Genomic DNA, 23,917 nt, shown 5'->3' with positions numbered 1-23,917 from the left:
GGGTCTTGCTAATGCGACATAGCACCCACCAAAATTCCACCAGAATCTGAGCCGCAAAATCCAAAAATCACTCCTTCCGTTCTGAGTCCTGCCATGCACCCAACTGGTATTTTTTGGTCACATGTGAGGCATTGCCGTACTCGGGAGAAATTGGGGCACATATTTTGGGGTGCTTTTTCTCCTTCATACCTTCTGAAAATGAAAAATTTTGAGCCAGAACTGCATTTTTGTGTAAAAAAATTTAATTTTTCATTTTCACTGCCCACTTGTATCAAAATTGGTGAAACCCCTGGGGGTTTGAAATGTACACTATACCCCTAGATGAATTCCCTGAGGGGTGTACTTTGCAAAATGGGGTGACTTGTGGGGGGGTTCCACTGTATTGGTGCAACATAGCACCCACCATTCATTCCACCAGAATCTGTGCTGCAAAATCCAAAAATCACTCCTTCCCTTCTGAGTCCTGCCATGCACCCAACTGGTATTTTTTGGTCACATGTGAGGCATTGCCGTACTCGGGAGAAATTGGGGCACAGATTTTGGGGTGCTTTTTCTCCTTCATACCTTCTGAAAATGAAAAATTTTGAGCCAGAACTGCATTTTTGTGTAAAAAAATGTAATTTTTCATTTTCACTGCCCACTTGTATCAAAATTGGTGAAACCCCTGGGGGTTTGAAATGTACACTATACCCCTAGATGAATTCCCTGAGGGGTGTAGTTTTCAAAATGGGGTGACTTGTGGGGGGGTTCCACTGTATTGGTGCTTGGGGGGTCTTGCTAATGCGACATAGCACCCACCAAAATTCCACCAGAATCTGAGCTGCAAAATCCAAAAATCACTCCTTCCCTTCTGAGTCCTGCCATGCACCCAACTGGTATTTTTTGGTCACATGTGAGGCATTGCCGTACTCGGGAGAAATTGGGGCACAGATTTTGGGGTGCTTTGTCTCCTTCATACCTTCTGAAAATGACAAATTTGGAGCCAGAACTGCATTTTTGTGTAAAAAAAATAATTTTTCATTTTCACTGCCCAGTTGTACCACAATTGGTGAAACCCCTGGGGGTTTGAAATGTACACTATACCCCTAGATGAATTCCCTGAGGGGTGTAGTTTGCAAAATGGGGTCACTTGTGGGGGGGTTCCTAACTTTTAGCATCTTATGGTGCCTTGAAACCTACATGGTGCCTAAAAAATAATCTCATAAAAAGGAGGCTCCAAAATCAAGTAGGTGCTCCTTCTATTATGAAGCCTGTGGTTTGGTCACCGTGCACACTAGGGCCACATATAGGATATTTATGAAAACAAAAGAATTGGGGGAATCAATTTTTAGTCACATTTCTCTAGTAAAATGTACTGTGTTCCTTATAAAAATGTATTAAAATTGCAAATCTGCAAAAAAAAAGAAATTTTGAAATTTCACCTACACTTTGTTTTAATTCCTGTGAAACACCTAAAGGGTTAACAAACTTCCAAAATGCTGTTTTGAATACTGTGAGGGGTGCAGTTTTTGAAATGGCATCATTTATGGGGGTGTCTCACATACAAGTCCCTCAAAGTTACATCAGAACTGAACTGGTCCCTAAAAAAATCAGTGTTTGAAATTTTCTTGAAAATTTGAGAATTTGCTATTCATATTGTAAGCCTCCTAGTGTCCCAAAAAATTAAAAGGAAGTTGAAATAATGATGTCAACATAAAGTAGACATATGGCCTATGTTAGTTATTCACTATTTTGAGTGGTAAGATTATTTGTCTCACAAGCAGAAAATTTAACATTTTGCAAATCGCTAAATTTTCCATTTTTTCACGATATTTTGGTATTTTTCACAAAAAAACACAGACTGTATCGACCCAAATTTACCACTAATTTGAAGTACAATGTGTCACGAAAAAACAATCTCAAAATCACTGGGATAAGTAAAAGCAAAAAAAAGTTATCCCCACTTAAGTGAGACATGTCAGATTTGAAAAAAAGGGCTCTGTCAGGAACGCAAAAACTGGCTCTGTCAGGAAGGGGTTAAATATGCGAATTCACGGAAAAATGCGAATTAGCCGTTTTTTGGAGTAAAAATCGCCAAAAAACACAACTCTCATTCCATAGAATGTCACCCCACATTTGCTCTTATGGAAAAGTCTCTGTATAAAAGTCTCTGTATAGAACAAGAGGAACCAATGGACTGCTGTAAAGCTGCAGGTGTTACCGTATTTAAGTATCTCCTTCCAGATATCGATTCGGTCTGCCGGCAGACACAGTTGCAAGTCAACCGCAGACGCTCGCAATGCTTTGGGCACAGAGCCTCGCTACGCTCGGCACACTATTTTTTCTCCCGCCATGCCCTAGTGGATGGTAGGGTAGGAAATACCGCCTGTTGGCACATGTCGGCTCAAAAAACAGTTAAAAAAAACCTGTAGACCTTCTGACCTGTCGACATAACCCGTGTCAACCTAACGATGTGTCGACCTAAAACCACGTCGACATAAAACCATGTCGACCTTGTCACCGGTCGACCTTCACCCATGTTGACCTAGACACCTGTCAACCTTGCCACCTGTCGACCCAATGGTGTCATGAAAAATGGCGGTATATTGCGCTCTACCTACTAAAATGTGCGTGGTGCGGCTTAATCCTCAGGGTTTGTCCAGAAACCCTTAGTTACAGTTTAAATAGATGAATGGATAGCGCACTCTATGTGTGGTATGTATAGTGAAATGGGTGGGTTACCTCCCCACCCATTTCACTATACATACCACACATAGAGTGCGCTATCCATTCATCTATTTAGACCCAATGGTGTCGACCTAAGTGGTGTTGACAATACAACCATATCCTCTTTTCTGGGTCTACAGCCATCTGTGGTAGAAATTCTACCACACGTCCCAGTTAACAGTGTACACATGCACTTTATTAGACCTTATAAAGACCCTTCTTTATATTAATTTAATAGTTTTTTTGGTACTTGTGTATTTTGGCGGCGCCCATCGCATATGTCTGTCAGAGCTGCAGAGATGTTTCCTCCTCGGCGTCTGGACTAAGAATGAATTCTAGCCAATCAGGAGCCGCCTAGCGGCCAATCAGGAGCCAGTAAAGTCGGCTCCTGATTGGCTAGAATTCATTCTTAGTCCAGACGCCGAGGAGGAAACATCTCTGCAGCTCTGACAGACATATGCGATGGGCGCCGCCAAAATACACAAGTACCAAAAAAACTCTGACAGACGGGGAGTTTGCTGGAGTCGCCCGGCAGCTTAAAGAAGAAGCAAGAAGATGGAAGAAGAAGGAAGAATGCCTGGACAACGTCGGACCAAGCCAGAAGAACTTCCATGGAGGACCTGGGTGAGTTGGATTTCCTTCCACAGGTCCACCATGGATTTCTTCGGACCCGGACCTGACGCCGACGCCGACATGAAGATCGACATAAAGAAGAATGGCGACATGGATCCGGAACCAGGACAAGGCACTGGATCAAGACTCTGGGACCTACCTACGGGATCAAGATAGGTAAGTATCAGTGTGTGTGTAATGTATGTATTAAACTTTTATTTTACAGGTGTCAGTGTGTTTTTATTTAACTATTTTTTTTTACTGTGGAACTACAAGACCCAGCGGGCCATTTAATGCCCCGCAGGCTGGGACTTGTGGTTCACCAAGTCCCAGCTTGCAGGGGAGGCTTGCTGGGACTCATAGTTCTACAGTTTAAAACAATAGTTTATTCTTCTATTTTTTACACCAGAATCAGCCCGATGCCCACCGCCCAGGGGCATCGGGGACAGCACCAGGCTTCAGCCTGGTCAGGTAAGTCCTGGAGGGGGGGGGACCCCTTTATTGGGGGGGTCCCCACTCCCCCAGGACCCCTGGCCAGGCTGACTGGCCAGAGGGCTGAATGCTTTGGCCGGGGGGACTTGTATAAAAAGTCTCCCCCCGGCTGTGGTAAATACAAATACGAATGTTCCATCTTTAGGAATACGAATTGTTGTATTTTCGGGATTGTAAATCCCGAAAATACAAATGTGTAAAAAATAGGTGTATTTCTGCCTACGAATACACCTATTTTTTACGAATCCATTTTGGTAAATTTCCCCCTATATATCCATTTTACACAACTTGTGTCAGAATACATTTGTGAGCGGTGTTAGTATGATGGTGATGGGTGTGTTTATGAGAGATTTTAACACCTACCTTGAGGAACACCTACCATGAGGAACCTTAAAAATAAAAGCACACAAAAGCTGCTAACCAAATTAATCATCTGGGTTTTTTTTAATGTTAGTCTGTCTATGTCTGTGTATTACTTATTTTTAACAACTTTTTTATTTTATTTTATTATATTTTAAAACATAAAACATACATAGAACGCAATATCTGACACTAGAGATGTAAATTTCATTTCTCAGCATGACAATAATTTGGTTAACATCAAGCAACAAGAATTACATATTATACATTCCATTCATCTAAACAAGCAATTATTTCATCAGTAATTTTACATACCTTTGTATCCTGTTCATTACTGGATCCAATCCATCTTATTGCTTTTAATGACCCTTATATATTACCAGCCATGCCAGTATGTGAGATTACGTTAACCTGTGTAAGGGTGGGAAAGCGGTGTATTAAATTACTATATGTAATAATATGTGTTTTTTTGCTATGTACTAACTAATCAATTGTGAAATCTATATATATAAAAATCGATGTGTGTATGTGTGTATGTTCCCTATGGACTCCAAAACGGCCTGACCGATTTTGATGAAATTTTCAGGTCTTCAGATTAGCCCAGTGGTTGATCCTGTGAAGTTTCGTAGCGTAGGATCAACAGAATTCATTTTTTGTTTTTTTTTGGCAATCAATTGATTGCGGCACGAATGAGATTTCATTCCTGCCGAACTTGTCAAATTCAACTGAATATTCAAGCTATTGTCGACAACGTATTCCCAAATCTAACAACCAACTACAAAAATCCGGATTGGCTGTGCGAACAAGCAATTTTGGCACCAAACAATGATGATGTCAACAAGCTCAATGAGCAAATTCAGTTGAAACTGGCCGGCAAAACAGTCAAATACAAATTGATCGACACAGTAATGGACGAAGAACAAGCCATCAGTTATCCAATTGCATTTTTTAATTCATTGCAACCACCCAGAATGCCACTGCACATATCAACATTGAAGGTTGGATCACCAGTGATGCTTATTCGCAACTTAAACGCACCAAAGTTGTACAACGGAACCAGATTGACCATCGGCACTGTACCTATAGATATCTACTAAAACTTTGTCACGTGACCGCCCCCATCCATCCACCAGAATTCATCTGGCTATAGATAATTAGTGCTTCCCGGCAAAGGCGGGGCTGGTCGCTAGTGTCTAATTAGGAAGCGCTAAATATGATTACTGTGAATATTAATATAGATGCTTCCTAGACCAAAAGTGATCCTTATATTACGTCACCATGAGACATTATTATATATAATTCATAAAAAATCCTTATACAGGAATTACTATTCTGTAAACTAAACTACCCGTGCTCTATATGTGAAAATATGTAATCTCACATCCTAGGCATAGTATTCTTGTTGCGTGTACCATTTTTTAAGATACAGTACATCTCTACTACTTATAACATTTTAACCACACTAAATGACGCACACATTAGTGGGAAACATTACTCCACATACTGTGTAAACATATACACATCTAAACATATACACATACCCTTCCTCGCCTTTATCTCTATCTCATTACTAGTTTTGGATTATTAGTCATATCCACTTCATATTAAATACTCATAATATAATCCTGATTCTCCCTTAATTCCTAACTATACTGTATGGTACTTTGTAAGTTCTATATGGCATATGTCTGTCTATGTAGGAACCAGTTCATATTTTCGAACAATTCTGAAACATGTTCCTTCGTTTGATCATCCAGTTGCTCAATATATAGACCCAGGGCTGATGCAAACCCTCTCTGCGCCCCAGGCAATTTTCCCTTACACCCGCCCCCCCCTTTCCCCCTCTGCCCTCTGTTGGGGGGGGGGGTTTCAGCTCAGCGCGCACTACACACGCTCCGGGGGCCGACGACACATGATACTGCGGTACGGAGGGGGGGGGGTGTGTGTCGGGTGCCGCGTACCTGATTCCCGCTGAGCGAGCCTCCACCAGCCGCCGTACACCTCACCGCTACCCGCGGACATCCTCCTCTCCCGCCGGGTATCTCTGCTGCATCTCCCGAACGTGACTTCCAGTTCCTGCCTCAGCCTGCAAGGTGCCCGGCTCCCGCGTCATCCCTACACGTGCTCCGGGGGGGGGGGGGGTGAGGGCGATACTGCGGTGGGCGCCCACACCCCCCGTGTCCAGGGGTGTGTTTTCTGCGGTACTGAGCCGCCGAGGAGAGGTAACATACTCTCCTCGGCGGCTCAGTGCCGCCCTCCAGTGGCCGGCGCCCTAGGCAAATGCCCAGAGCTGCCTAGTGGTGGCGCCGGCCCTGTATAGACCCCATTTTCTATAGAAGGGATAAGGAGTTTCTTATTGCTATCCAATTCCCATTCTGCAAAATTTAAGATCTAATCAATCTTATCTGAAATGTAGCATTAATAAAATTCATCACTCTATTCCAAAAATTTATTATTTTCCCACACTCCCACACATTATGAAACAAGGATGCCTTCTGTTTTTTTTACATTTCACACAGCTGTTGAGAATATCTGATATCATATGAGCCCTCTGTGCCTGTGCAATATATGATCAATTTTTACATATACTTCCTGCGGGGAGGCCGAAAATAGCGATTTATGAGCTGACAAACCATATGTCAAAACATCATTGGCTCCCTGGATACTGTCTTCGTAATTTGCCATTTTTTTTTATCTTTATTTATAAATTTTCTTCATATTCAATAATCAAAACAAACAAGTTCACACTCTTATGTAGCTTTCACATCACATAAAACATTTTGAAACGTTTTGAAAAACTGTAATTTTAAATGGTATTTTAAACGGGTCTAGTGTTCATATTGCAGCAGATTACCATTTAAAAATACCGTTTAAGTACCATTCACATCACCAGTCAAGCCGTTTAACCTCTGAACACGTTTCTACCCACAGCTTATTTCCTGGTTCATGGAAGGGACACAAGACAAGGGACAGCCTATCACAGTGCTCTAACCTTTATTTTTTACTAAATACCATTTCAGTGCCATTCAGACAGCACAAAAAACGGCTCTGAATTGGCTTTAAAACGGGTAGGACTCTGCTTTTTAAACGTGTTGAAATACCAGTTAACTTTAAATGGTATTTCAACTATGACACTTTCACACTGCAGCCTTAAACGTTTTAAAAGGCAAAAAAACGGCAATATACCGTTTTAAAAGTGTGATGTGAAAGCTACATAATATATCAACACACAGTATTCCTTATTTAGCACATAAAATATCATTATAAGAGCAAAAGAATATTACATGGAGGTATACCCTCCAAAAATGCTTACATTTTCTATTAGGTATAGCAAGCCAACCATCAAATCGAGTACCTAGATTAATATTTAAGGCCAGCTCCCTCCATCTTCTAGAGCATCAAGCACTCTTGTCCCAAATAGAGAGAGAGAAAAGGGGGAAAGAAGGAAGATAAAAAGGAGAAAGAGAGAGAAAATTAAATAAATAAATAAAATAAAATAAAATTTAATAATAACTAAATGGAATAAGAACAAGAAAGGGGGAGGAAGGAGGCAGAGTACAGGTGTAAAATATTAACCTAAGAGTAACCACTGTATTATAAAAGAAGTAATCTGATTGACTAAATCAGCATGTCTGACCACCCCGATGTTATAGGTCTGCCTAAGGTCAGTGCATTATATAGGAACCAAGCATTCCATGTGGAGAGAAATTTCTGGGGGGTGCCTTGTAGATAAGCTGATATTTTCTCCATGGCTGCCACATACTAGATCTTATTCAACACCTGTTGGAATGGGGGAGGGTCCAGACATTTCCAGTGCTTGGCAATGAGACATCTTGCTGCAATCAAGATATGTACACACAGTTTATCTGAAGAATTAGTAAGACCCTCTAGAGGGCAGCCCAGGAGAAAAGACCATGGTGTTTTAATAAGTGGTGCCAAAAGATCCTGGGATAGTAGCTGAGCCACATCATCCCAGAACCTAGTAATCGTTGGACATGTCCACCATATATACATATATGATCCCATTTCCCCACATCCTCTCCAACACCTGTCTGAGGCTGTTCTATACATTTTACTTAGGCGGGTTGGGAATAGGTACCATCTATAGTATATTTTGTAAGCGTTTTCTTTAATTGCCACAGATATAGAAGCTTTAGAGACCCTTTGCCATTTTTAATCTGTATGTATTAGTGCGTGTGATCATGGAAAACACTTGCATTGGATCCTGAGTGATTTCTGCTCTCATTGTGGGATATTGTGTATTAATATAATGTCTCACTTGTAAATACATAAAAAAGTGAGAGTGTAGTAATCCATATTTCTCTTTCAATTCCAGGAAAAAGAGCATTCCACCTCCAGGATCATATACATCATCTCTAATAGATGAGATACCTTTCTCTCGCCAGTTAAAAAATAAGCTATTTTCCAGCCCTGGGGTGAACAATGGATTTCTCCAGAATGTTGTAAATCTTTATGTCTGTGGGTGTCGGTATATTTTTCTATTTGTGTTTATCCACGCTTTATATGTGTCTCTAAATAAAACTCTATCCATAATTTCTGGTGGTATCTTATTTTTGGGCGCGTGAAGAAGAGTACTTAGGGAGAGAGGATAGAAATATGACAACTTTAGCTCATAGTTAAAAAATGTGGAGCGTGTCCAAAACCAATCCATAATGTATCGAAATGCTACTGCTCTACAAAATACCTCTACAACCGGCATATTAATATCTCATTCGGCTTTGGGAAGCTGTAATTTTGCATAAGCAATAAGCATAATTTTCCCTGCCCAAAGGCAACCAGAGAAGAGGGTATTGATAAGTATCCCGTTATATTTAGAGAGTGCTGTTGGTAACATTTGGAGTAGATATGTAAGTTTGGTGTAAGCTATACTCTTTATAACTGTTGCTCTACCTAACAGTGATAGGGGTAAATTAGTCCATCCTTTAAGAATTTTAGATATTTTTACTATTACTGGTTTAAAGTTAAGCATATATATCTGATCAATACTCTTAGGGATTTGTATGCCCAAATATTTATATGAGGTCATCACCAACGGGAACTGGGTTGGAAATTGGAAACTTTTTCTTTTTATTGCCAGCACAGACATTTAGAAGAGGTCAAACATACACAATAGCCATCACCTAAAGACTTACCACACTGTTTAGGCCCAATTCCAACTGCTTTTGGCAGTTAAACAGTGTTGAGCCTCTTTAGTAGTTTAATTTAAGATCCCCTGCTAATATCATGTCCTGTAGGTCTTTTTACATTGCCAACACATGATTTTTTTCAGTAAGCAAAAACAATTACGAAACTTTTTTATTAGCTTACCTGGTGATAGAAGTAGAAGAGGGCAAAAAAGTGCCTGTACCTCACCTACAGCCATACCACATTGGATATGCCCAATCTCGTCTGATCTTGGAAGCTAAGCAGTGTTGGTCCTGGTTAGTACTTGGCTGGGAGACCACATGGGAACACCAGGTGCTGTAGGTTTTTTCACATTACTGGCAAATTGTTTTTATTCTCTAGCTATTTAAATTGGAAACTTTTTCTTTTTATTGTCTGTAGAGACATTTGTAAGAGGTCAAACAGACACAATAGCCATCACCTAAAGACTTACCACACTGTTTAGGCCCAATTCCAACTGCTTTTGGCAGCTAAACAGTGTTGAGCCTCTTTAGTAGTTTAAGTTAAGATCCCCTGCTAATATCATGTCCTGTAGGTCTTTTTACATTACCAACACATGATTTTTTTCAGTAAGCAAAAACAGTTAGGAAGCTTTTTTATTAGCTTACCTGGTGATAGAAGAGAAGAGGGCAAAAAAGAGCATGTATCTCACCTACAGCCATACCACATTGGATAGGCCCAATCTCGTCTGATCTTGGAAGCTAAGCAGTGTTGGGCCTGGTTAGTACTTGGGTGGGAGACCACATGGGAACACCTTGTGCTGTAGGTTTTTTCACATTACTGGCAAATTGTTTTTATTCTCTAGCTATTTAAATTGGAAACTTTTTCTTTTTATTGCCAGTACAGACATTTGGAAGAGGTCAAACAGACACAATAGCCATCACCTAAAGACTTACCACACTGTTTAGGCCCAATTCCAACTGCTTTTGGCAGCTAAACAGTGTATGAGCCTCTTTAGTAGTTTAATTTAAGATCCCCTGCTAATATCATGTCCTGTAGGTCTTTTTACATTACCAAAACATGATTTTTTTCATTAAGCCAAAACAGTTAGGAAACTTTTTTATTAGCTTACCTGGTGATAGAAGTAGAAGAGGGCAAAAAAGTGCATGTATCGCACCTACAGCCATACAACATTGGATAGGCCCAATCTCGTCTAATCTTGGAAGCTAAGCAGTGTTGGGCCTGGTTTGTACTTGGGTGGGAGACCACATGGGAACACCAGGTGCTGTAGGTTTTTTCACATTACTGGCAAATTGTTTTTATTCTCTATCTATTTAAATTGGAAACTTTTTCTTTTTATTGCCAGCACAGACATTTAGAAGAGGTCAAACATACACAATAGCCATCACCTAAAGACTTACCACACTGTTTAGGCCCAATTCCAACTGCTTTTGGCAGCTAAACAGTGTTGAGCCTCTTTAGTAGTTTAATTTAAGATCCCCTGCTAATATCATGTTATGTAGGTCTTTTTACATTGCCAACACATGATTTTTTTCAGTAAGCAAAAACAGTTACGAAACTTTTTTATTATCTTACCTGGTGATAGAAGTAGAAGAGGGCAAAAAAGTGCCTGTATCTCACCTACAGCCATACCACATTGGATATGCCCAATCTCGTCTGATCTTGGAAGCTAAGCAGCGTTGGGCCTTGTTAGTACTTGGGTGGGAGACCACATGGTAACACCAGGTGCTGCAGGTTTTTTCACATTACTGGCAAATTGTTTTTATTCTCTATCTATTTATAAATGGAAAATTTTTCTTTTTATTGCCAGTACAGACATTTGGAAGAGGTCAAACAGACACAATAGCCATCACCTAAAGACTTACCACACTGTTTAGGCCCAATTCCAACTGCTTTTGGCAGCTAAACAGTGTATGAGCCTCTTTAGTAGTTTCATTTAAGATCCCCTGCTAATATCATGTCCTGTAGGTCATTTTACATTACCAAAACATGATTTTTTTCATTAAGCCAAAACAGGAAACTTTTTTATTAGCTTACCTGGTGATAGAAGTAGAAGAGGGCAAAAAAGTGCATGTATCTCACCTACAGCCATACCACATTGGATAGGCCCAATCTCGTCTGATCTTGGAAGCTAAGCAGTGTTGGGCCTGGTTAGTACTTGGGTGGGAGACCACATGGGAACACCAGTTGCTGTAGGTTTTTTCACATTACTGGCAAATTGTTTTTATTCTCTATCTATTTAAATTGGAAACTTTTTCTTTTTATTGCCAGCACAGACATTTAGAAGAGGTCAAACATACACAATAGCCATAACCTAAAGACTTACCACACTGTTTAGGCCCAATTCCAACTGCTTTTGGCAGCTAAACAGTGTTGAGCCTCTTTAGTAGTTTAATTTAAGATCCCCTGCTAATATCATGTCCTGTAGGTCTTTTTACATTGCTAACACATGATTTTTTTTCAGCAAGCAAAAACAGTTACGAAACTTTTTTATTAGCTTACCTGGTGATAGAAGTAGAAGAGGGCAAAAAAGGGCCTGTATCTCACCTACAGCCATACCATATTGGATATGTCCAATCTAGTCTGATCTTGGAAGCTAAGCAGTGTTGGGCCTGGTTAGTACTTAGGTGGGAGACCACATGGGAACACCTGGTGCTGTAGGTTTTTTCACATTACTGGCAAATTGTTTCTATTCTCTAGCTATTTAAATTGGAAACTTTTTCTTTTTATTGCCTGTAGAGACATTTGTAAGAGGTCAAACAGACACAATAGCCATCACCTAAAGACTTACCACACTGTTTAGGCCCAATTCCAACTGCTTTTGGCAGCTAAACAGTGTTGAGCCTCTTTAGTAGTTTAATTTAAGATCCCCTGCTAATATCATGTCCTGTAGGTCTTTTTACATTACCAACACATGATTTTTTTCAGTAAGCAAAAACAGTTAGGAAGCTTTTTTATTAGCTTACCTGGTGATAGAAGAGAAGAGGGCAAAAAAGAGAATGTATCTCAACTACAGCCATACCACATTGGATAGGCCCAATCTCGTCTGATCTTGGAAGCTAAGCAGTGTTGGGCCTGGTTAGTACTTGGGTGGGAGACCACATGGGAACACCAGGTGCTGTAGGTTTTTTCACATTACTGGCAAATTGCTTTTATTCTCTATCTATTTAAATTGGAAACTTTTTCTTTTTATTGCCTGTAGAGACATTTGTAAGAGGTCAAACAGACACAATAGCCATCACCTAAAGACTTACCACACTGTTTAGGCCCAATTCCAACTGCTTTTGGCAGCTAAACAGTGTTGAGCCTCTTTAGTAGTTTAATTTAAGATCCCCTGCTAATATCATGTCCTGTAGGTCTTTTTACATTACCAACACATGATTTTTTTCAGTAAGCAAAAACAGTTAGGAAGCTTTTTTATTAGCTTACCTGGTGATAGAAGAGAAGAGGGCAAAAAAGAGAATGTATCTCACCTACAGCCATACCACATTGGATAGGCCCAATCTCGTCTGATCTTGGAAGCTAAGCAGTGATGGGCCTGGTTAGTACTTGGGTGGGAGACCACATGGGAACACCTGGTGCTGTAGGTTTTTTCACATTACTGGCAAATTGTTTTTATTCTCTAGCTATTTAAATTGGAAACTTTTTCTTTTTATTGCCAGCACAGACATTTAGAAGAGGTCAAACATACACAATAGCCATCACCTAAAGACTTACCACACTGTTTAGGCCCAATTCCAACTGCTTTTGGCAGCTAAACAGTGTTGAGCCTCTTTAGTAGTTTAATTTAAGATCCCCTGCTAATATCATGTTATGTAGGTCTTTTTACATTGCCAACACATGATTTTTTTCAGTAAGCAAAAACAGTTACGAAACTTTTTTATTAGCTTACCTGGTGATAGAAGTAGAAGAGGGCAAAAAAGTGCCTGTATCTCACCTACAGCCATACCACATTGGATATGCCCAATTTCGTCTGATCTTGGAAGCTAAGCAGTGTTGGGCCTGGTTAGTACTTGGGTGGGAGACCACATGGGAACACCAGGTGCTGTAGGTTTTTTCACATTACTGGCAAATTGTTTTTATACTCTAGCTATTTAAATTGGAAACTTTTTCTTTTTATTGCCAGTACAGACATTTGGAAGAGGTCAAACAGACACAATAGCCATCACCTAAAGACTTACCACACTGTTTAGGCCCAATTCCAACTGCTTTTGGCAGCTAAACAGTGTATGAGCCTCTTTAGTAGTTTCATTTAAGATCCCCTGCTAATATCATGTCCTGTAGGTCTTTTTACATTACCAAAACATGATTTTTTTCATTAAGCCAAAACAGTTAGGAAACTTTTTTATTAGCTTACCTGGTGATAGAAGTAGAAGAGGGCAAAAAAGTGCATGTATCTCACCTACAGCCATACCACATTGGATAGGCCCAATCTCGTCTGATCTTGGAAGCTAAGCAGTGTTGGGCCTGGTTAGTACTTGGGTGGGAGACCACATGGGAACACCAGTTGCTGTAGGTTTTTTCACATTACTGGCAAATTGTTTTTATTCTCTATCTATTTAAATTGGAAATTTTTTCTTTTTATTGCCAGCACAGACATTTAGAAGAGGTCAAACATACACAATAGCCATAACCTAAAGACTTACCACACTGTTTAGGCCCAATTCCAACTGCTTTTGGCAGCTAAACAGTGTTGAGCCTCTTTAGTAGTTTAATTTAAGATCCCCTGCTAATATCATGTCCTGTAGGTCTTTTTACATTGCCAACACATGATTTTTTTTAGCAAGCAAAAACAGTTACGAAACTTTTTTATTAGCTTACCTGGTGATAGAAGTAGAAGAGGGCAAAAAAGGGCCTGTATCTCACCTACAGCCATACCATATTGGATATGCCCAATCTCGTCTGATCTTGGAAGCTAAGCAGTGTTGGGCCTGGTTAGTACTTGGGTGGGAGACCACATGGGAACACCAGGTGCTGTAAGTTTTTTCACATTACTGGCAAATTTTTTTTATTCTCTAGCTATTAAAATTGGAAACTTTTTCTTTTTATTGCCTGTAGAGACATTTGTAAGAGGTCAAACAGACACAATAGCCATCACCTAAAGACTTACCACACTGTTTAGGCCCAATTCCAACTGCTTTTGGCAGCTAAACAGTGTTGAGCCTCTTTAGTAGTTTAATTTAAGATCCCCTGCTAATATCATGTCCTGTAGGTCTTTTTACATTACCAACACATGATTTTTTTCAGTAAGCAAAAACAGTTAGGAAGCTTTTTTATTAGCTTACCTGGTGATAGAAGAGAAGAGGGCAAAAAAGAGAATGTATCTCACCTACAGCCATACCACATTGGATAGGCCCAATCTCGTCTGATCTTGGAAGCTAAGCAGTGATGGGCCTGGTTAGTACTTGGGTGGGAGACCACATGGGAACACCTGGTGCTGTAGGTTTTTTCACATTACTGGCAAATTGTTTTTATTCTCTAGCTATTTAAATTGGAAACTTTTTCTTTTTATTGCCAGTACAGACATTTGGAAGAGGTCAAACAGACACAATAGCCATCACCTAAAGACTTACCACACTGTTAAGGCCCAATTCCAACTGCTTTTGGCAGCTAAACAGTGTATGAGCCTCTTTAGTAGTTTCATTTAAGATCCCCTGCTAATATCATGTCCTGTAGGTCTTTTTACATTACCAAAACATGATTTTTTTCATTAAGCCAAAACAGTTAGGAAACTTTTTTATTAGCTTACCTGGTGATAGAAGTAGAAGAGGGCAAACAAGTGCATGTATCTCACCTACAGCCATACAACATTGGATAGGCCCAATCTCGTCTAATCTTGGAAGCTAAGCAGTGTTGGGCCTGGTTAGTACTTGGGTGGGAGACCACATGTGAACACCAGGTGCTGTAGGTTTTTTCACATTACTGGCAAATTGTTTTTATTCTCTATCTATTTAAATTGGAAACTTTTTCTTTTTATTGCCAGCACAGACATTTAGAAGAGGTCAAACATACACAATAGCCATCACCTAAAGACTTACCACACTGTTTAGGCCCAATTCCAACTGCTTTTGGCAGCTAAACAGTGTTGAGCCTCTTTAGTAGTTTAATTTAAGATCCCCTGCTAATATCATGTTATGTAGGTCTTTTTACATTGCCAACACATGATTTTTTTCAGTAAGCAAAAACAGTTACGAAACTTTTTTATTAGCTTACCTGGTGATAGAAGTAGAAGAGGGCAAAAAAGTGCCTGTATCTCACCTACAGCCATACCACATTGGATATGCCCAATTTCGTCTGATCTTGGAAGTTAAGCAGTGTTGGGCCTGGTTTGTACTTGGGTGGGAGACCACATGGGAACACCAGGTGCTGTAGGTTTTTTCACATTACTGGCAAATTGTTTTTATACTCTAGCTATTTAAATTGGAAACTTTTTCTTTTTATTGCCAGTACAGACATTTGGAAGAGGTCAAACAGACACAATAGCCATCACCTAAAGACTTACCACACTGTTTAGGCCCAATTCCAACTGCTTTTGGCAGCTAAACAGTGTATGAGCCTCTTTAGTAGTTTCATTTAAGATCCCCTGCTAATATCATGTCCTGTAGGTCTTTTTACATTACCAAAACATGATTTTTTTCATTAAGCCAAAACAGTTAGGAAACTTTTTTATTAGCTTACCTGGTGATAGAAGTAGAAGAGGGCAAAAAAGTGCATGTATCTCACCTACAGCCATACCACATTGGATAGGCCCAATCTCGTCTGATCTTGGAAGCTAAGCAGTGTTGGGCCTGGTTAGTACTTGGGTGGGAGACCACATGGGAACACCAGTTGCTGTAGGTTTTTTCACATTACTGGCAAATTGTTTTTATTCTCTATCTATTTAAATTGGAAATTTTTTCTTTTTATTGCCAGCACAGACATTTAGAAGAGGTCAAACATACACAATAGCCATAACCTAAAGACTTACCACACTGTTTAGGCCCAATTCCAACTGCTTTTGGCAGCTAAACAGTGTTGAGCCTCTTTAGTAGTTTAATTTAAGATCCCCTGCTAATATCATGTCCTGTAGGTCTTTTTACATTGCCAACACATGATTTTTTTTAGCAAGCAAAAACAGTTACGAAACTTTTTTATTAGCTTACCTGGTGATAGAAGTAGAAGAGGGCAAAAAAGGGTCTGTATCTCACCTACAGCCATACCATATTGGATATGCCCAATCTCGTCTGATCTTGGAAGCTAAGCAGTGTTGGGCCTGGTTAGTACTTGGGTGGGAGACCACATGGGAACACCAGGTGCTGTAGGTTTTTTTCACATTACTGGCAAATTTTTTTTATTCTCTAGCTATTTAAATTGGAAACTTTTTCTTTTTATTGCCTGTAGAGACATTTGTAAGAGGTCAAACAGACACAATAGCCATCACCTAAAGACTTACCACACTGTTTAGGCCCAATTCCAACTGCTTTTGGCAGCTAAACAGTGTTGAGCCTCTTTAGTAGTTTAATTTAAGATCCCCTGCTAATATCATGTCCTGTAGGTCTTTTTACATTACCAACACATGATTTTTTTCAGTAAGCAAAAACAGTTAGGAAGCTTTTGTATTAGCTTACCTGGTGATAGAAGAGAAGAGGGCAAAAAAGAGAATGTATCTCACCTACAGCCATACCACATTGGATAGGCCCAATCTCGTCTGATCTTGGAAGCTAAGCAGTGATGGGCCTGGTTAGTACTTGGGTGGGAGACCACATGGGAACACCTGGTGCTGTAGGTTTTTTCACATTACTGGCAAATTGTTTTTATTCTCTAGCTATTTAAATTGGAAACTTTTTCTTTTTATTGCCAGTACAGACATTTGGAAGAGGTCAAACAGACACAATAGCCATCATCTAAAGACTTACCACACTGTTTAGGCCCAATTCCAACTGCTTTTGGCAGCTAAACAGTGTATGAGCCTCTTTAGTAGTTTCATTTAAGATCCCCTGCTAATATCATGTCCTGTAGGTCTTTTTACATTACCAAAACATGATTTTTTTCATTAAGCCAAAACAGTTAGGAAACTTTTTTATTAGCTTACCTGGTGATAGAAGTAGAAGAGGGCAAAACAGTGCATGTATCTCACCTACAGCCATACCACATTGGATAGGCCCAATCTCGTCTGCTCTTGGAAGCTAAGCAGTGTTGGGCCTGGTTAGTACTTGGGTGGGAGACCACATGGGAACACCAGGTGCTGTAGGTTTTTTCACATTACTGGCAAATTGTTTTTATTCTCTATCTATTTAAATTGGAAACTTTTTCTTTTTATTGCCAGCACAGACATTTAGAAGAGGTCAAACATACACAATAGACATCACCTAAAGACTTACCACACTGTTTAGGCCCAATTCTAACTGCTTTTGGCAGCTAAACAGTGTTGAGCCTCTTTAGTAATTTAATTTAAGATCCCCTGCTAATATCATGTCCTGTAGGTCTTTTTACATTGCCAACACATGATTTTTTTCAGTAAGCAAAAACAGTTAGGAAACTTTTTTATTAGCTTACCTGGTGATAGAAGTAGAAGAGGGCAAAAAAGTGCCTGTATCTCACCTACAGCCATACCGCATTGGATATGCCCATTCTCGTCTGATCTTGGAAGCTAAGCAGTGTTGTGCCTGGTTAGTACTTGGGTGGGAGACCACATGGGAACACCAGGTGCTGTAGGTTTTTTCACATTACTGGCAAATAGTTTTTATTCTCTAGCTATTTAAATTGGAAACTTTTTCTTTTTATTGCCTGTAGAGACATTTGTAAGAGGTCAAACAGACACAATAGCCATCACCTAAAGACTTACCACACTGTTTAGGCCCAATTCCAACTGCTTTTGGCAGCTAAACAGTGTTGAGCCTCTTTAGTAGTTTAATTTAAGATCCCCTGTTAATATCATGTCCTGTAGGTCTTTTTACATTACCAACACATGTTTTTTTTAGTAAGCAAAAACAGTTAGGAAGCTTTTTTATTAGCTTACCTGGTGATAGAAGAGAAGAGGGCAAAAAAGAGCATGTATCTCACCTACAGCCATACCACATTGGATAGGCCCAATCTTGTCTGATCTTGGAAGCTAAGCAGTGTTGGGCCTGGTTAGTACTTGGGTGGGAGACCACATGGGAACACCTGGTGCTGTAGGTTTTTTCACATTACTGGCAAATTGTTTTTATTCTCTACCTATTTAAATTGGAAACTTTTTCTTTTTATTGCCAGTACAGACATTTGGAAGAGGTCAAACAGACACAATAGCCATCACCTAAAGACTTACCACACTGTTTAGGCCCAATTCCAACTGCTTTTGGCAGCTAAACAGTGTATGAGCCTCTTTAGTAGTTTCATTTAAGATCCCCTGCTAATATCATGTCCTGTAGGTCTTTTTACATTACCAAAACATGATTTTTTTCATTAAGCCAAAACAGTTAGGAAACTTTTTTATTAGCTTACCTGGTGATAGAAGTAGAAGAGGGCAAAAAAGGGCCTGTATCTCACCTACAGCCATACCACATTGGATATGCCCAATCTCGTCTGATCTTGGAAGCTAAGCAGTGTTGGGCCTGGTTAGTACTTGGGTGGGAGACCACATGGGAACACCAGGTGCTGTAGGTTTTTTCACATTACTGGCAAATTGTTTTTATTCTCTAGCTATTTAAATTGGAAACTTTTTCTTTTTTTTGCCTGTAGAGACATTTGTAAGAGGTCAGACAGACACAATAGCCATCACCTAAAGACTTACCACACTGTTTAGGCCCAATTCCAACTGCTTTTGGCAGCTAAACAGTGTTGAGCCTCTTTAGTAGTTTCATTTAAGATCCCCTGCTAATATCATGTCCTGTAGGTCTTTTTACATTACCAACACATGATTTTTTTCAGTAAGCAAAAACAGTTAGGAAGCTTTTTTATTAGCTTACCTGGTGATAGAAGAGAAGAGGGCAAAAAAGAGAATGTATCTCACCTACAGCCATACCACATTGGATAGGCCCAATCTCGTCTGATCTTGGAAGCTAAGCAGGGATGGGCCTGGTTAGTACTTGGGTGGGAGACCACATGGGAACACCTGGTGCTGTAGGTTTTTTCACATTACTGGCAAATTGTTTTTATTCTCTAGCTATTTAAATTGGAAACTTTTTCTTTTTATTGCCAGTACAGACATTTGGAAGAGGTCAAACAGACACAATAGCCATCACCTAAAGACTTACCACACTGTTTAGGCCCAATTCCAACTGCTTTCGGCAGCTAAAAAGTGTATGAGCCTCTTTAGTAGTTTCATTTAAGATCCCCTGCTAATATCATGTCCTGTAGGTCTTTTTACATTACCAAAACATGATTTTTTTCATTAAGCCAAAACAGTTAGGAAACTTTTTTATTAGCTTACCTGGTGATAGAAGTAGAAGAGGGCAAAACAGTGCATGTATCTCACCTACAGCCATACCACTTTGTATAGGCCCAATCTCATCTGATCTTGGAAGCTAAGCAGTGTTGGGCTTGGTTAGTACTTGGGTGGGAGACCACATGGGAACACCAGGTGCTGTAGGTTTTTTCACATTACTGGCAAATTGTTTTTATTCTCTATCTATTTAAATTGGAAACTTTTTCTTTTTATTGCCAGCACAGACATTTAGAAGAGGTCAAACATACACAATAGCCATCACCTAAAGACTTACCACACTGTTTAGGCCCAATTCCAACTGCTTTTGGCAGCTAAACAGTGTTGAGCCTCTTTAGTAGTTTAATTTAAGATCCCCTGCTAATATCATGTCCTGTAGGTCTTTTTACATTACCAAAACATGATTTTTTTCAGTAAGCAAAAACAGTTAGGAAGCTTTTTTATTAGCTTACCTGGTGATAGAAGAGAAGAGGGCAAAAATGAGCATGCATCTCACCTACAGCCATACCACATTGGATAGGCCTAATCTCGTCTGATCTTGGAAGCTAAGCAGTGTTGGGCCTGGTTAGTACTTGGGTGGGAGACCACATGGGAACACCTGGTGCTGTAGGTTTTTTCACATTACTGGCAAATTGTTTTTATTCTCTAGCTATTTAAATTGGAAACTTTTTCTTTTTATTGCCAGTACAGACATTTGGAAGAGGTCAAACAGACACAATAGCCATCACCTAAAGACTTACCACACTGTTTAGGCCCAATTCCAACTGCTTTTGGCAGCTAAACAGTGTATGAGCCTCTTTAGTAGTTTCATTTAAGATCCCCTGCTAATATCATGTCCTGTAGGTCTTTTTACATTACCAACACATGATTTTTTTCATTAAGCCAAAACAGTTAGGAAACTTTTTTATTAGCTTACCTGGTGATAGAAGTAGAAGAGGGCAAAAAAGTGCGTGTATCTCACCTACAGCCATACCACATTCGATAGGCCCAATCTCGTCTGATCTTGGCAGCTAAGCAGTGTTGGGCCTGGTTAGTACTTGGGTGGGAGACCACATGGGAACACCAGGTGCTGTAGGTTTTTTCACATTACTGGCAAATTGTTTTTATTCTCTAGCTATTTAAATTGGAAACTTTTTCTTTTTATTGCCTGTAGAGACATTTGTAAGAGGTCAAACAGACAAAATAGCCATCACCTAAAGACTTACCACACTGTTTAGGCCCAATTCCAACTGCTTTTGGCAGCTAAACAGTGTTGAGCCTCTTTAGTAGTTTAATTTAAGATCCCCTGCTAATATCATGTCCAGTAGGTCTTTTTACATTACCAACACATGATTTTTTTCAGTAAGCAAAAACAGTTAGGAAGCTTTTTTATTAGCTTACCTGGTGATAGAAGAGAAGAGGGCAAAAAAGAGCATGTGTCTCACCTACAGCCATACCACATTGGATAGGGCCGATCTCGTCTGATCTTGGAAGCTAAGCAGTGTTGGGCCTGGTTAGTACTTGGGTGGGAGACCACATGGGAACACCAGGTGCTGTAGGTTTTTTCACATTACTGGCAAATTGTTTTTATTCTCTATCTATTTAAATTGGAAACTTTTTCTTTTTATTGCCAGCACAGACATTTAGAAGAGGTCAAATATACACAATAGCCATCACCTAAAGACTTACCACACTGTTTAGGCCCAATTCTAACTGCTTTTGGCAGCTAAACAGTGTTGAGCCTCTTTAGTAGTTTAATTTAAGATCCCCTGATAATATCATGTCCTGTAGGTCTTTTTACATTGCCAACACATGATTTTTTTCAGTAAGCAAAAACAGTTACGAAACTTTTTTATTAGCTTACCTGGTGATAGAAGTAGAAGAGGGCAAAAAAGTGCCTGAATCTCACCTACAGCCATACCACATTGGATATGCCCAATCTCGTCTAATCTTGGAAGCTAAGCAGTGTTGGGCCTGGTTAGTACTTGGGTGGGAGACCACATGGGAACACCTGGGGCTGTAGGTTTTTTCACATTACTGGCAAATTGTTTTTATTCTCTAGCTATTTAAATTGGAAACTTTTTCTTTTTATTGCCAGTACAGACATTTGGAAGAGGTCAAACAGACACAATAGCCATCACCTAAAGACTTACCACACTGTTTAGGCCCAATTCCAACTGCTTTTGGCAGCTAAACAGTGTTGAGCCTCTTTAGTAGTTTAATTTAAGATCCCCTGCTAATATCATGTCCTGTAGGTCTTTTTACATTACCAAAACATGATTTTTTTCAGTAAGCAAAAACAGTTAGGAAGCTTTTTTATTAGCTTACCTGGTGATAAAAGAGAAGAGGGCAAAAATGAGCATGTATCTCACCTACAGCCATACCACATTGGATAGGCCTAATCTCGTCTGATCTTGGAAGCTAAGCAGTGTTGGGCCTGGTTAGTACTTGGGTGGGAGACCACATGGGAACACCTGGTGCTGTAGGTTTTTTCACATTACTGGCAAATTGTTTTTATTCTCTAGCTATTTAAATTGGAAACTTTTTCTTTTTATTGCCAGTACAGACATTTGGAAGAGGTCAAACAGACACAATAGCCATCACCTAAAGACTTACCACACTGTTTAGGCCCAATTCCAACTGCTTTTGGCAGCTAAACAGTGTATGAGCCTCTTTCGTAGTTTTATTTAAGATCCCCTGCTAATATCATGTCCTGTAGGTCTTTTTACATTACCAAAACATGATTTTTTTCATTAAGCCAAAACAGTTAGGAAACTTTTTTATTAGCTTACCTGGTGATAGAAGTAGAAGACGGCAAAAAAGTGCGTGTATCTCACCTACAGCCATACCACATTGGATAGGCCCAATCTCGTCTGATCTTGGCAGCTAAGCAGTGTTGGGCCTTGTTAGTACTTGGGTGGGAGACCACATGGGAACACCAGGTGCTGTAGGTTTTTTCACATTACTGGCAAATTGTTTTTATTCTCTATCTATTGAAATTGGAAACTTTTTTCTTTTTATTGCCTGTAGAGACATTTGGAAGAGGTCAACCAGACACAATAGCCATCACCTAAAGACTTACCACACTGTTTAGGCCCAATTCCAACTGCTTTTGGCAGCTAAACAGTGTTGAGCCTCTTTAGTAGTTTAATTTAAGATCCCCTGCTAATATCATGTCCTGTAGGTCTTTTTACATTACCAAAACATGATTTTTTTCAGTAAGCAAAAACAGTTAGGAAGCTTTTTTATTAGCTTACCTGGTAATAAAAGAGAAGAGGGCAAAAATGAGCATGTATCTCACCTACAGCCATACCACATTGGATAGGCCTAATCTCGTCTGATCTTGGAAGCTAAGCAGTGTTGGGCCTGGTTAGTACTTGGGTGGGAGACCACATGGGAACACCTGGTGCTGTAGGTTTTTTCACATTACTGGCAAATTGTTTTTATTCTCTAGCTATTTAAATTGGAAACTTTTTCTTTTTATTGCCAGTACAGACATTTGGAAGAGGTCAAACAGACACAATAGCCATCACCTAAAGACTTACCACACTGTTTAGGCCCAATTCCAACTGCTTTTGGCAGCTAAACAGTGTATGAGCCTCTTTCGTAGTTTTATTTAAGATCCCCTGCTAATATCATGTCCTGTAGGTCTTTTTACATTACCAAAACATGATTTTTTTCATTAAGCCAAAACAGTTAGGAAACTTTTTTATTAGCTTACCTGGTGATAGAAGTAGAAGAGGGCAAAAAAGTGCGTGTATCTCACCTACAGCCATACCACATTGGATAGGCCCAATCTCGTCTGATCTTGGCAGCTAAGCAGTGTTGGGCCTTGTTAGTACTTGGGTGGGAGACCACATGGGAACACCAGGTGCTGTAGGTTTTTTCACATTACTGGCAAATTGTTTTTATTCTCTATCTATTGAAATTGGAAACTTTTTCTTTTTATTGCCAGCACAGACATTTAGAAGAGGTCAAACATACACAATAGCCATCACCTAAAGACTTACCACACTGTTTAGGCCCAATTCCAACTGCTTTTGGCAGTTAAACAGTGTTGAGCCTCTTTAGTAGTTTAATTTAAGATCCCCTGCTAATATCATGTCCTGTAGGTCTTTTTACATTGCCAACACATGATTTTTTTCAGTAAGCAAAAACAGTTATGAAACTTTTTTTTTAGCTTACCTGGTGATAGAAGTAGAAGAGGGCAAAAAAGTGCCT

The 23,917-nt window shown here is 39.7% G+C and overlaps 28 non-coding genes and 3 pseudogenes across 28 annotated transcripts; all 31 read left to right on the top strand.

The window, feature by feature from the left end:
- The first annotated feature begins 9,541 nt into the window (after nt 1-9,541).
- Nucleotides 9,542-9,660, top strand: LOC146023000 (5S ribosomal RNA). Its single transcript, XR_014452432.1, has one exon. It is a non-coding gene; the product is annotated as a 5S ribosomal RNA (ribosomal RNA).
- Nucleotides 9,661-10,004: 344 nt separating this feature from the next.
- On the top strand, nt 10,005-10,123 carry LOC146023949 (5S ribosomal RNA). The gene has a single exon (XR_014453348.1). It is a non-coding gene; the product is annotated as a 5S ribosomal RNA (ribosomal RNA).
- Nucleotides 10,124-10,469: 346 nt separating this feature from the next.
- On the top strand, nt 10,470-10,588 carry LOC146025058 (5S ribosomal RNA; annotated as a pseudogene).
- A 345-nt stretch (nt 10,589-10,933) lies between these two features.
- LOC146025099 (5S ribosomal RNA) lies at nt 10,934-11,052 on the top strand (annotated as a pseudogene).
- A 343-nt stretch (nt 11,053-11,395) lies between these two features.
- Nucleotides 11,396-11,514, top strand: LOC146024134 (5S ribosomal RNA). The gene has a single exon (XR_014453525.1). It is a non-coding gene; the product is annotated as a 5S ribosomal RNA (ribosomal RNA).
- Nucleotides 11,515-11,860: 346 nt separating this feature from the next.
- LOC146024650 (5S ribosomal RNA) lies at nt 11,861-11,979 on the top strand. The gene has a single exon (XR_014454022.1). It is a non-coding gene; the product is annotated as a 5S ribosomal RNA (ribosomal RNA).
- A 344-nt stretch (nt 11,980-12,323) lies between these two features.
- On the top strand, nt 12,324-12,442 carry LOC146023420 (5S ribosomal RNA). Its single transcript, XR_014452839.1, has one exon. It is a non-coding gene; the product is annotated as a 5S ribosomal RNA (ribosomal RNA).
- A 344-nt stretch (nt 12,443-12,786) lies between these two features.
- On the top strand, nt 12,787-12,905 carry LOC146022973 (5S ribosomal RNA). The gene has a single exon (XR_014452406.1). It is a non-coding gene; the product is annotated as a 5S ribosomal RNA (ribosomal RNA).
- A 345-nt stretch (nt 12,906-13,250) lies between these two features.
- Nucleotides 13,251-13,369, top strand: LOC146021680 (5S ribosomal RNA). Its single transcript, XR_014451157.1, has one exon. It is a non-coding gene; the product is annotated as a 5S ribosomal RNA (ribosomal RNA).
- A 346-nt stretch (nt 13,370-13,715) lies between these two features.
- Nucleotides 13,716-13,834, top strand: LOC146024133 (5S ribosomal RNA). The gene has a single exon (XR_014453524.1). It is a non-coding gene; the product is annotated as a 5S ribosomal RNA (ribosomal RNA).
- A 345-nt stretch (nt 13,835-14,179) lies between these two features.
- On the top strand, nt 14,180-14,298 carry LOC146023273 (5S ribosomal RNA). Its single transcript, XR_014452696.1, has one exon. It is a non-coding gene; the product is annotated as a 5S ribosomal RNA (ribosomal RNA).
- Nucleotides 14,299-14,642: 344 nt separating this feature from the next.
- Nucleotides 14,643-14,761, top strand: LOC146022971 (5S ribosomal RNA). The gene has a single exon (XR_014452404.1). It is a non-coding gene; the product is annotated as a 5S ribosomal RNA (ribosomal RNA).
- A 346-nt stretch (nt 14,762-15,107) lies between these two features.
- LOC146025056 (5S ribosomal RNA) lies at nt 15,108-15,226 on the top strand (annotated as a pseudogene).
- A 345-nt stretch (nt 15,227-15,571) lies between these two features.
- Nucleotides 15,572-15,690, top strand: LOC146022580 (5S ribosomal RNA). The gene has a single exon (XR_014452030.1). It is a non-coding gene; the product is annotated as a 5S ribosomal RNA (ribosomal RNA).
- A 346-nt stretch (nt 15,691-16,036) lies between these two features.
- Nucleotides 16,037-16,155, top strand: LOC146024132 (5S ribosomal RNA). The gene has a single exon (XR_014453523.1). It is a non-coding gene; the product is annotated as a 5S ribosomal RNA (ribosomal RNA).
- A 345-nt stretch (nt 16,156-16,500) lies between these two features.
- On the top strand, nt 16,501-16,619 carry LOC146021572 (5S ribosomal RNA). The gene has a single exon (XR_014451052.1). It is a non-coding gene; the product is annotated as a 5S ribosomal RNA (ribosomal RNA).
- Nucleotides 16,620-16,964: 345 nt separating this feature from the next.
- LOC146022969 (5S ribosomal RNA) lies at nt 16,965-17,083 on the top strand. The gene has a single exon (XR_014452403.1). It is a non-coding gene; the product is annotated as a 5S ribosomal RNA (ribosomal RNA).
- Nucleotides 17,084-17,429: 346 nt separating this feature from the next.
- Nucleotides 17,430-17,548, top strand: LOC146023615 (5S ribosomal RNA). The gene has a single exon (XR_014453027.1). It is a non-coding gene; the product is annotated as a 5S ribosomal RNA (ribosomal RNA).
- A 345-nt stretch (nt 17,549-17,893) lies between these two features.
- On the top strand, nt 17,894-18,012 carry LOC146024501 (5S ribosomal RNA). Its single transcript, XR_014453879.1, has one exon. It is a non-coding gene; the product is annotated as a 5S ribosomal RNA (ribosomal RNA).
- A 343-nt stretch (nt 18,013-18,355) lies between these two features.
- On the top strand, nt 18,356-18,474 carry LOC146023700 (5S ribosomal RNA). The gene has a single exon (XR_014453109.1). It is a non-coding gene; the product is annotated as a 5S ribosomal RNA (ribosomal RNA).
- A 346-nt stretch (nt 18,475-18,820) lies between these two features.
- On the top strand, nt 18,821-18,939 carry LOC146022594 (5S ribosomal RNA). Its single transcript, XR_014452042.1, has one exon. It is a non-coding gene; the product is annotated as a 5S ribosomal RNA (ribosomal RNA).
- A 344-nt stretch (nt 18,940-19,283) lies between these two features.
- Nucleotides 19,284-19,402, top strand: LOC146023911 (5S ribosomal RNA). Its single transcript, XR_014453312.1, has one exon. It is a non-coding gene; the product is annotated as a 5S ribosomal RNA (ribosomal RNA).
- Nucleotides 19,403-19,748: 346 nt separating this feature from the next.
- LOC146023667 (5S ribosomal RNA) lies at nt 19,749-19,867 on the top strand. Its single transcript, XR_014453077.1, has one exon. It is a non-coding gene; the product is annotated as a 5S ribosomal RNA (ribosomal RNA).
- Nucleotides 19,868-20,211: 344 nt separating this feature from the next.
- LOC146023341 (5S ribosomal RNA) lies at nt 20,212-20,330 on the top strand. Its single transcript, XR_014452763.1, has one exon. It is a non-coding gene; the product is annotated as a 5S ribosomal RNA (ribosomal RNA).
- A 346-nt stretch (nt 20,331-20,676) lies between these two features.
- Nucleotides 20,677-20,795, top strand: LOC146024079 (5S ribosomal RNA). Its single transcript, XR_014453474.1, has one exon. It is a non-coding gene; the product is annotated as a 5S ribosomal RNA (ribosomal RNA).
- Nucleotides 20,796-21,139: 344 nt separating this feature from the next.
- On the top strand, nt 21,140-21,258 carry LOC146024113 (5S ribosomal RNA). Its single transcript, XR_014453505.1, has one exon. It is a non-coding gene; the product is annotated as a 5S ribosomal RNA (ribosomal RNA).
- Nucleotides 21,259-21,603: 345 nt separating this feature from the next.
- On the top strand, nt 21,604-21,722 carry LOC146023952 (5S ribosomal RNA). Its single transcript, XR_014453351.1, has one exon. It is a non-coding gene; the product is annotated as a 5S ribosomal RNA (ribosomal RNA).
- A 344-nt stretch (nt 21,723-22,066) lies between these two features.
- LOC146023340 (5S ribosomal RNA) lies at nt 22,067-22,185 on the top strand. Its single transcript, XR_014452762.1, has one exon. It is a non-coding gene; the product is annotated as a 5S ribosomal RNA (ribosomal RNA).
- Nucleotides 22,186-22,531: 346 nt separating this feature from the next.
- Nucleotides 22,532-22,650, top strand: LOC146024442 (5S ribosomal RNA). Its single transcript, XR_014453823.1, has one exon. It is a non-coding gene; the product is annotated as a 5S ribosomal RNA (ribosomal RNA).
- A 345-nt stretch (nt 22,651-22,995) lies between these two features.
- On the top strand, nt 22,996-23,114 carry LOC146023339 (5S ribosomal RNA). The gene has a single exon (XR_014452761.1). It is a non-coding gene; the product is annotated as a 5S ribosomal RNA (ribosomal RNA).
- Nucleotides 23,115-23,460: 346 nt separating this feature from the next.
- LOC146024441 (5S ribosomal RNA) lies at nt 23,461-23,579 on the top strand. The gene has a single exon (XR_014453822.1). It is a non-coding gene; the product is annotated as a 5S ribosomal RNA (ribosomal RNA).
- The last annotated feature ends 338 nt before the right edge of the window (nt 23,580-23,917 follow it).

The sequence above is a fragment of the Crinia signifera genome, chromosome 7 (genome assembly GCF_055691185.1).
Source record: "Crinia signifera chromosome 7, ASM5569118v1, whole genome shotgun sequence".
NCBI classification, from domain to species: domain Eukaryota; kingdom Metazoa; phylum Chordata; class Amphibia; order Anura; family Myobatrachidae; genus Crinia; species Crinia signifera.
The sequence above is the reverse complement of the archived record's forward strand: the minus strand, read 5'-3'. Positions and strand labels throughout refer to the sequence as shown.